The sequence below is a fragment of the Oncorhynchus masou genome, unplaced genomic scaffold, assembly GCF_036934945.1.
Source record: "Oncorhynchus masou masou isolate Uvic2021 unplaced genomic scaffold, UVic_Omas_1.1 unplaced_scaffold_8699, whole genome shotgun sequence".
Classification (NCBI taxonomy): domain Eukaryota; kingdom Metazoa; phylum Chordata; class Actinopteri; order Salmoniformes; family Salmonidae; genus Oncorhynchus; species Oncorhynchus masou.
In genome coordinates, this window is record NW_027015161.1 from 787 (window position 1) to 10,240 (window position 9,454).

At 45.5% G+C, this 9,454-nt stretch overlaps 1 pseudogene; it reads right to left on the reverse strand.

Annotated features, from left to right (window-relative positions):
- Window positions 1–1,734: 1,734 nt before the first annotated feature.
- LOC135537900 (Krueppel-like factor 5) lies at window positions 1,735–2,966 on the reverse strand (annotated as a pseudogene).
- Window positions 2,967–9,454: the final 6,488 nt, after the last annotated feature.

Here is a 9,454-nt window from a genome sequence, read left to right on the forward strand (position 1 = left end):
TGACATTCTCCCAATCTTCTTCTGGATCATCCAAATGCTCTCTAGCAAATTTCAGACGGGCCTGGACATGTACTGGCTTAAGCAGGGGGACACATCTGGCACTGCAGGATTTGAGTCCCTGGCGGCGTAGTGTGTTACTGATGGTAGGCTTTGTTACTTTGGTCCCAGCTCTCTGCAGGTCATTCACTAGGTCCCCCCATGTGGTTCTGGGATTTTTGCTCACCATTCTTGTGATCATTTTGACCCCACGAGGTGAGATCTTGCGTGGAGCCCTAGATCGAGGGAGATTATCAGTGGTCTTGTATGTCTTCCATTTCCTAATAATTGCTCCCACAGTTGATTTCTTCAAACCAAGCTGCTTACCTATTGCAGATTCAGTCTTCCCAGCCTGGTACAGGTCTACAATTTTGTTTCTGGTGTCCTTTGACAGCTCTTTGGTCTTGGCCATAGTGGAGTTTGGAGTGTGACTGTTTGAGGTTGTGGACAGGTGTCTTTTATACTGATAACAAGTTCAAACAGGTGCCATTAATACAGGTAACTAGTGGAGGACAGAGGAGCATCTTAAAGAAGAAGTTACAGGTCTGTGAGAGCCAGAAATCTTGCTTGTTTGTAAGTGACCAAATACTTGTTTCCATCATAATTTGCAAATAAAATAATTAAAAATCCTACAATGTGATTTTCTGGATATTTATTTCTCATTTTGTCTGTCATAGTTGAAGTATACCTATGATGAAAATTACAGGCCTCTCTCATCTTTTTAAGTGGGAGTTATTGCACAATTGGTGGCTGACTAAATACTTTTTTGCCCCACTGTATGGGAAATGTTCGATGTAGAGCTTTACACATCGCGAGAAAACACGCATTGCTGGCTCCGTTGGGAGCGGAAGCTCTCACACACCAGTGGCCTCAGACCCTCCTTTATGCGTTTCCCTCTGTGTACCTTATTCAGCCCACACTGGTTAAGGTGAGTTGGGAGGGCTTGTCGTTGGCCCAAACAGCTTGGTTTAAGGATATTGTTCGCCTTTTTCATATGATTCTGCGTTTTGCATCATATGGGGAATGATTTCTGTATTTTGAAAGTTACATATCTTAAATTTGATTGCTGACAAGGAAAATATTTTGGGACAATGTCAACAATGGACTAATGAAACAAATAGCAAAATATTGTTTTGGGGTGGAATTTTATTTTAAGAGTCTATTGATGAATCTGTGCGTCAGACTAAGCTTACTCAGTAGAGACTAAGAGACCAGAGTTAACCATCCCTGAGACTGGGTGTGGCAACTCGTATATCTAAAGTTTAGTTTTAGGTAGAGTGAGACTTTTTGTAAAATGTATAAATTAAAACATAGCATCAACCTACGTGACATCAAAGAGGCCAACCAACTTTCTGGTAGAGAATGCAGTGATGAGTACTAAAATTGTCGCCCACGTAATAAAGAGCAGTGTGCTATGATAAACTGTATCTATGGCTTCAATTATGTAACAGATTTTTTTGTGCTTGGATGTGACTGCCCCCAGTGAAGAGTGATGCTGAATTAAAGGAATGAATCTGTGCCTCGAGTTTATCACCTGAGGAAGGTCATTGTCCTTGTCAGGCTTGATTCTCATGTTCTTCAGTAGAGGCACTAGTGCCTAAACTTTCCATAGCTGTGTTGTACCTCGTTTCCCATCTTCAGAGAAGAGTAGTTATAGTCTGTACATTTCTATTTGTGTAATTGTACAGAGGAAGTTACTCTTTCTTACCTGTGTGTGTCCTTTGGTGTGCTTTCAAGTGAGAGCTCTTTGTGTAAACCTTTGAGCAGCCTACAAGGAGAGAAAATTGATGTTAGTGTCACTGAATGGATACCATGGAGAAGTACTCAACATTGGCCTCCTGAGGATATTTATTTCAGCACGTCTCGGTAAGCAAACAAGCAGCATCAAGAAATGCATCTTCTGTATCTTTGACCAAACACGTTTTTGTATGGCATTAGCCTGCAAAGTATCTATATCCAATGGTCTAAATGGCACTGTGGGTGCATTCATTTCATTCATTCATTCATTCATCAATCCATCCATTCATTAATTTATTCATCTATCCATCCAGAATCAGGAGGCTCACCAGGAAAGTCACAGAAGTGGATCCGTCTCTTCTCGAGCTCAGGTTTGTTCCGTCGGTTGTACCTGGGTCCTGTCAGCACCCATTGACCGTGGGCCATAAGCATGGAGTGGTGGGACATCTGGGTGACCTTTAACCCCCAGTCTGCTAGAGGCCTGGAAGGGCGGTGGAGTGGTCAGCAGCTCAGCCTGGTTCTCAGGACTTCCCGGCTGCGAGTTGGGGGGTGAGGGAGGTAGGCTGTGGGGCTGTGACTGGGCGACACCTTGGCGTGGTGGTGGTAGAAATGCTCCGGCATTGCAAACAACGAGTCACCACGCCGTGACCCACCGTTATCAAAAGGAGACACTGTTCAGGTTGAGCATGGTTCTACACGTTTGCCGGCTCCGCTGGTCCCTGATTGGTTGCTGCGGGAGAGTGTCATTGTAAGGTCAGCTCCGCTGGCGGGGATGAGCATCTGGTAGACCTGCAGTTGTTGGGGGCCAATATGCAGCTCGGTATCTGAAACTGGGTGTCCGCTGGTGGCCATGCTCCCGGGTTTGATAAACATAGTGTTGGCCGGTCCTGGGAATGCTGAAGACAGACATGAAGTCAGGCAGGGTCTGGATGGAGCAGGACACTGGGACCTCCAACCAAGGCTCTGTCTTGATGTGCTGGAGGAGATGGGTCTGGTGGTGCTGCTGGGGCTTGTTGGGCCGGTTCAGGCCGGTGCAGAGATGGGTGGTTTTGGGGAGGATGAGGTTGATGTTGATGCTGTAGGGAGCTGTGTTTGTGCTTCTCCTCTGAGAAGTACTTGTCCACCAATGAGCGCTCTCTCCGCAGTTCTTCTTGTCTGTGTGGGCCATGGATGGAGGATGGAGGAGACTGCATGTGGTCTGGGGAAGTACCTTTCCATCTCCAACTGGGTCACTAGAAGAGAGGGAGGAGGAGGAAGTGGGATCGATGGGGAGGGATGGAGGGAGAGATTAGATTAGATGGAGACGCTTCCTCCGTGCAATGTTGTGTATCTCGGGAAGAATCTCTTGTAGCTGTGTTGGGAATGTGTTTCCAAAAGAAGAATATCTGCTGCTCACTTTTAGATAATTTGTTGAAATGTTCAGAAGCACTCCTGTAATGTTTTTTTATGGATTCATGATGTGCTGAGAGTCAGGAAGCAAGTTCAGGGTGAGTGTTTTAATAAATAAACGCATCTCAATACAAAACAAGAACAACACAGACATGACACTGGAACAGAAACAGTAACGCCTGGGAAGGAGCTTAAGGGAAGTGACATATATAGGGCAGGTAATCAAGGAGGTGATGGAGTCCAGGTGAGTGAAGGCGTGCGTGCAGTGACGCGCCATAACTAGAAAGCCTGGTGACTTAGAGGCCGGAGTGCACACGTGACATTGATTAAATTCGTTTATGGTTTCTTTTTTTAAATGCAGCCCATGGGACATATGCAGCCCAAAATCAGCCACAGCTTTCACTCTGTGGTTACTGGGGGCCAAACGCTAGGGCACAGGGAGTTAATCCAAGCCAAAGCCCAGCCAATCAGTTGTGTAAAAATAATTCACTGAGCTGTTGATATACTTAAGCCCTATCCAGCTGTGCAAAATGGCTTACCCAACATCAGATACAATGGAGGGAAGAGAACAATTCATCAGGCCTATTATGCCTCCACAGCCATTTGAAGTGCCAGCCTTGTCTGTACAGTATATTTCCAAATCTCTTCCCTAGCAACTCTAGTGTTGATGTGCTTTTCAATCAAATCTATTTATAAAGCCCTTCTTACATCAGCTGATGTCACAAAGTGCTGTACAGAAACCCAGCCTAAAACCCCAAACAGCAAGCAATGCAGGTGTAGAAGCACAGGGGCTAGGAAAAACTCCCTAAAAAGGCCAGAACCTAGGAAGAAACCCAGAGAGGAATCAAGCTATGAGGGGTGGCCAGTCCTCTTCTGGCTGTGCCGAGTGGAGATTTTAACAGAACATGGCCAAGATGTTCATAGATGACCAGCAGGATCAAATAATAATAATCACAGTGGTTGTCGAGGGTGCAGCAAGTCAGCACCTCAGGAGTAAATGTCAGTTGGCTTTTCATAGCCGATCATTCAGAGTATCTCTACCTCTCTTGAAGGGCACTTCAACCTGTGTGTGAGGTCAATAATACTTGGAAAATTCCTTATTTTGATGTGTATTGCGAGATCCTCCTGTATGAAGCTGCTGCTTTCAAACAAGGCACAAACAGGTCTTGTGTTGGTTGATTATGTTTTGGCAAGCAGCTTAACTTAGTACTTGGCAGAGTCCTCCCTCTTGCTTGAGTGCCCATGGACTACCTTGATTGGTCCAATAAGAAACTCTTTTGTTTTCAGTTGCAAATGTTTTCCGTTGCATGGCGTAATGAACTCAACCCTGGTTGCTTTCCTTCTAACCCTCTCACACCGCTGTTTATCCTCTATGTATCAGGAGAAGAATGGAGTGCACCTGAACCCAAGACTGAGTCAGTTAATGATTGTAGAACACGTACAACTGCTTCATGCCAAAGCCCAGATAACAGAGAAAGAAGAGAAGAAAATATTAAACGTCTTATCAGCTCTACTCTGGGTTATGGGGTAAAGGGGGGAAGAGTGGGGGTAGAGAAGAGTCGGGGGGTTTCCACAATTCCGGACCATGAACTTGCCATGGTCCCAAGTAGCACCGTATTCCCTATAGTGCACTACTTTTGACCAGGACGCATAGGGCGCTATGTAGGGAATAGGGTGCCATTTGGGACACACAGGGGTGTTTCTATACTTCCGGTTCATGACCATGACAGTGATTTTCAGTCAAAATACCAGCCAAGTCAATCATGCCCAATATTTGAGAACAATACTGTGCGATGAAAGATGACTAATGTCACATTTCATACCTACCATAATGAAATATGATCACATTTATTTAAATCAATCAAATGCTATTTATAAAGCCCTTTTTACATCAGCCGATGTCACAAAGTACTGTACAGAAACCCAGCCTAAAACCCCAAAACAGCAAGCAACGCAGAGTAACTAGAGCATCTATACTGTCCAACAATACGATAATGCAATAAAAAAATCCTTTGTCCATGGTTAGCCATGCAAATATATCTGCAACTAATCTCCAAATCAACATCCAACAACACCACTCAAGAGTTCTTTGTGGCCCTCACATTTGGCACCACTATCCTTGACATAGCACTCAATGGTGAAGTCAAAGTCAAAGTGCAAGTAATAATATATGCCATTTAGCAGTGACTTTTATCCAAATCGACTTACAGTCATGTGTGGATCAATTTTACGTATGGGTGGTCCCGGGAATCAAACCCACAGCCCTGGTGTTGCAAGCAACACGCTCTAACAACTGAGCCATACAGGTCCATCGTCGACGTCACTATTTCTCCTCCTCTTTTTAGGACCGTTACTTTGAGGGGAATCAGTCATCTTGGTTTGTGAACAACAATGTAGTGTCATTTAGACTGCTGACTGGTGGTGACATATACAGTCTGATTACAGAAAGTCTAAGCATTGTGACATTTATTTTATTTATTTCACCTTTATTTAACCAGGTAGGCAAGTTGAGAACAACGTTCTCATTTACAGTTGCGACCTGGCCAAGATAAAGCAAAGCAGTTTGACACTATACAACGACACAGAGTTACACATGGAGTAAGACCAACATACAGTCAATAATACAGTATAAACAAGTCTATATACGATGTGAGCAAATGAGGTGAGATAAGGGAGGTAAAGGCAAAAAAAAGGCCATGGTGGCAAAGTAAATACAATATAGCAAGTAAAACACTGGAATGGTAGATTTGCAGTGGAAGAATGTGCAAAGTAGAAATAAAATAATGGGGTGCAAAATTAATTAATTAATTAAATACAGTTGGGAAAGAGGTAGTTGTTTGGGCTAAATTATAGGTGGGCTATGTACAGGTGCAGTAATCTGTGAGCTGCTCTGACAGTTGGTGCTAAAAGCTAGTGAGGGAGATAAGTGTTTCCAGTTTCAGTGATTTTTGTAGTTCGTTCCAGTCATTGGCAGCAGAGAACTGGAAGGAGGCGGCCAAAGAAAGTGGTTTTGGGGGTGACTAAAGAGATATACCTGCTGGAGCGTGTGCTACAGGTGGGAGATGCTATGGTGACCAGCGAGCTGAGATAAGGGGGGACTTTACCTAGCAGAGTCTTGTAGATGACATGGAGCCAGTGGGTTTGGTGACGAGTATGAAGCGAGGGCCAGCCAACGAGAGCGTACAGGTCGCAATGGTGGGTAGTATATGGGGCTTTGGTGACAAAACGGATGGCACTGTGATAGACTGCATCCAATTTGTTGAGTAGGGTATTGGAGGCTATTTTGTAAAGGACATCGCCGAAGTCGAAGGATTGGTAGGATGGTCAGTTTTACAAGGGTGTGTTTGGCAGCATGAGTGAAGGATGCTTTGTTGCGAAATAGGAAGCCAATTCTAGATTTAACTTTGGGTTGGAGATGTTTGATGTGGGTCTGGAAGGAGAGTTTACAGTCTAACCAGACACCTAGGTATTTGTAGTTGTCCACGTATTCTAAGTCAGAGCCATCCAGAGTAGTGATGTTTGACAGGCGGGCAGGTGCAGGCAGCGATCGGTTGAAGAGCAATTGGAGGCCACGGAAGGAGAGTTGTATGGCATTGAAGCTTGCCTGGAGGGTTGTTAACACAGTGTCCAAAGAAGGGCCAGAAGTATACAGAATGGTGTCGTCTGCGTAGAGGTGGATCAGAGACTCACCAGCAGCAAGAGCGACCTCATTGATGTATACAGAGAAGAGAGTCGGTCCAAGAATTGAACCCTGTGGCACCCCCATAGAGACTGCCAGAGGTCCGGACAGCAGACCCTCCGATTTGACACACTGAACTCTATCAGAGAAGTAGTTGGTGAACCAGGCGAGGTAATCATTTGAGAAACCAAGGCTGTCGAGTCTGCCGATGAGGATGTGGTGATTGACAGAGTCGAAAGCCTTGGCCAGATCAATGAACACGGCTGCACAGTAATGTTTCTTATCGATGGCGGTTAAGATATCGTTTAGGACCTTGAGCGTGGCTGAGGTGCACCCATGACCAGCTCTGAAACCGGATTGCATAGCAGAGAAGGTATGGTGAGATTCGAAATGGTCGGTAATCTGTTTGTTGACTTGGCTTTCGAAGACCTTAGAAAGGCATGTAGCAGTTTGGGTCAAGAGTGTCCCCCCCTTTGAAGAGGGGGATGACCGCAGCTGCTTTCCAATCTTTGGGAATCTCAGACGACACGAAAGAGAGGTTGAACAGGCTAGTAATAGGGGTGGCAACAATTTCGGCAGATAATTTTAGAAAGAAAGGGTCCAGATTGTCTAGCCCGGCTGATTTGTAGGGGTCCAGATTTTGCAGCTCTTTCAGAACATCAGCTGAACGGATTTGGGAGAAGGAGAAATGGGGAAGGCTTGGGCGAGTTGCTGTGGGGGGTGCAGTGCTGTTGACCGGGGTAGGAGTAGCCAGGTGGAAAGCATGGCCAGCCGTAGAAAAATACTTATTGAAATTCTCAATTATGGTGGATTTATCAGTGGTGACAGTGTTTCCTATCTTCAGTGCAGTGGGCAGCTGGGAGGAGGTGTTCTTATTCTCCATGGACTTTACAGTGTCCCAGAACTTTTTTGAGTTAGTGTTGCAGGAAGCAAATTTCTGCTTGAAAAAGCTAGCCTTGGCTTTACTAACTGCCCGTGTATAATTGTTTCTAGCTTCCCTGAACAGCTGCATTTCACGGGGGCTGTTCAATGCTAATGCAGAACGCCATAGGATGTATTTGTGTTGGTTAAGGGCAGTCAGGTCTGGGGAGAACCAAGGGCTATATCTGTTCCTGGTTCTAAATTTCTTGAATGGGGCATGTTTATTTAAGATGGTTAGGAAGGCATTTAAAAACAATATCCAGGCATCCTCTACTTTACGGGATAAGATCAATATCCTTCCAGGATCGATTAGAAAGGCCTGCTCGCTGAAGTGTTTCAGGGAGCGTTTTACAGTGATGAGTGGAGGTCGTTTGACCCCTGACCCATTACGGATGCAGGCAATGAGGCAGTGATCGCTGAGATCTTGGTTGAAGACAGCAGAGGTGTATTTAGAGGGCAAGTTGGTTAGGATGATATCTATGAGGGTGCCCGTGTTTAAGGCTTTGGGGAGGTACCTGGTAGGTTCATTGATAATTTGTGTGAGATTGAGGGCATCAAGTTTAGATTGTAGGATGGCTGGGGTGTTAAAGCATGTTCCAGTTTAGGTCGCCTAGCAGCACAAGCTCTGAAGATAGATGGGGGGCAATCAGTTCACATATGGTGTCCAGAGCACAGCTGGGGGCATAGGGTGATCTATAGCAGGCTGCAACGGTGAGAGACTTGTTTTTAGAGAGGTGAATTTTTAAAAGTAGAAGTTCAAATTGTTTGGGTACAGACCTGGATAGTAGGACAGAACTCTGCAGGCTATCTTTGCAGTAGATTGCAACACCGCCCCCTTTGGCTGTTCTATCTTGTCTGAAAATGTTGTAGTTTGGAATTAAAATTTCAGAATTTTTGGTAGTCTTCCTAAGCCAGGATTCAGACACAGCTAGAACATCCGGGTTGGCAGAGTGTGCTAAAGCAGTGAATAGAACAAACTTAGGGAGGAGGCTTCTAATGTTAACATGCATGAACCCAAGGCTATTACGGTTACAGAAGTCGTCAAAAGAGAGCGCCTGGGGAATAGGAGTGGAGCTAGGCACTGTAGGGCCTGGATTCACCTCTACATTGCCAGAGGAACAGAGGGGGAGTAGGATAAGAGTACGGCTAAAGGCTACTAAAATAACTGGTTGTCTTGTGCGTTTGGAACAGAGAGTAAAAGGAGCAGGTTTCTGGGCGTGGAAGAATAGATTCAAGGCATCATGTACAGACAACGGTATGGTAGGATGTGAGTACAGTGGAGGTAAGCCTAGGCATGGAGTAACGATGAGAGAGGTTTTGTCTGTAGAGGCACCATTTAAGCCAGGTGCGGTCACTGCATGTGTGGGGGGTGGAACAAAAGGGTTAGCTAAGGCATATTGAACAGGGCTGGAGGCTCTACAGTGAAATAAGACAAAAATCACTAACGAAAACAGCAATGGACAAGGCATATTGACATTTGGGAGAGGCATGTGTAACCGAGTGATCATAGGGACCAGTGGGTAGCTAGGCGGGCTGGAGACATGGCGATTCAGACAGCTAGCGGGCCGGGGCTAGCAGACAAGTGAGCCTGTTGAAACCCCCTAGGACGGTTACGTCGGCAGACCAGTCGTGATGGATTGGCGGGGCTCCGTGTCGGCAGCAAAGTGTCCAGGCAATTGGCAAAAGAAGTAT